The following is a 947-nucleotide window of genomic DNA, read 5'->3' on the forward strand; positions in this document are numbered from 1 at the left end:
CCTCCCTCTTCCCATCCGCCAAGCTAGCTCTCTTCCTCCCTTCAAGGCCCTACTGAGAGCTCACCTCCTTCATGAGGCCTTCCCAGACTGAGTCCCTTCCTTCCTCTCCCCCTCGTCCCCCTCTTCATCCCCCCATCTTACCTCCTTCCCTTCCCCACAGCACCTGTATATATGTATATATGTTTGTACATATTTATTACTCTATTTCTTTATTTATTTATTTTACTTGTACATATCTATTCCATTTATTTTATTTTGTTAGTATGTTTGGTTTTGTTCTCTGTCTCCCCCTTTTACAGTGTAAGCCCACTGTTGGGTAGGGACTGTCTCTATATGTTGCCAACTTGTACTTCCCAAGCGCTTAGTACAGTGTTCTGCACACAGCAAGTGCTCAATAAATACGATTGATAATGATGATGATCACTTCTGTACATCGCAGTAATTTATTTTTCATTTATTTATTTAGTTATATTATCTATCTCCCCCTCTAGACTGTAAACTCATTGTGGGAAGGTTCAAGGCTTCTCATCCCCCGTCCTCAGAAACCTCCAGTGGTTGCCTACCCACCTCCGTATTAAACAAAAACTCTTCACTATTGGCTTTAAAGCTCTCCATCACCTTGCCCCTTCTTACCTCATCCCCTTTCTCTTCTTATACATCCCAGCCCATACACTCCGCTCCTCTGGTACTAACCTTCTTACTGTGCCTTGTTATCACAGGTTTTGCCACCGACCCCTGGCCCAAGTCTTACTTCTGGCCTGGAACACCCTCCCTCCTCAAAATCTGACAAACAATCACTTCCCCACTTCAAAGCTCTACTGAAGGTGTACCTCCTCCAAGAAGTCTTCCCAGACTAAACCCCTTTTGCCTCAGCTCCCCTTCCCTTTTGTGTCACCTTAACTCATTCCCTTTCCTCTTTCCCCCTTACGGCCCCAGAGAAAATATGC

Source organism: Tachyglossus aculeatus (assembly GCF_015852505.1).
Source record: "Tachyglossus aculeatus isolate mTacAcu1 chromosome 12 unlocalized genomic scaffold, mTacAcu1.pri SUPER_6_unloc_2, whole genome shotgun sequence".
Lineage (NCBI taxonomy): Eukaryota > Metazoa > Chordata > Mammalia > Monotremata > Tachyglossidae > Tachyglossus > Tachyglossus aculeatus.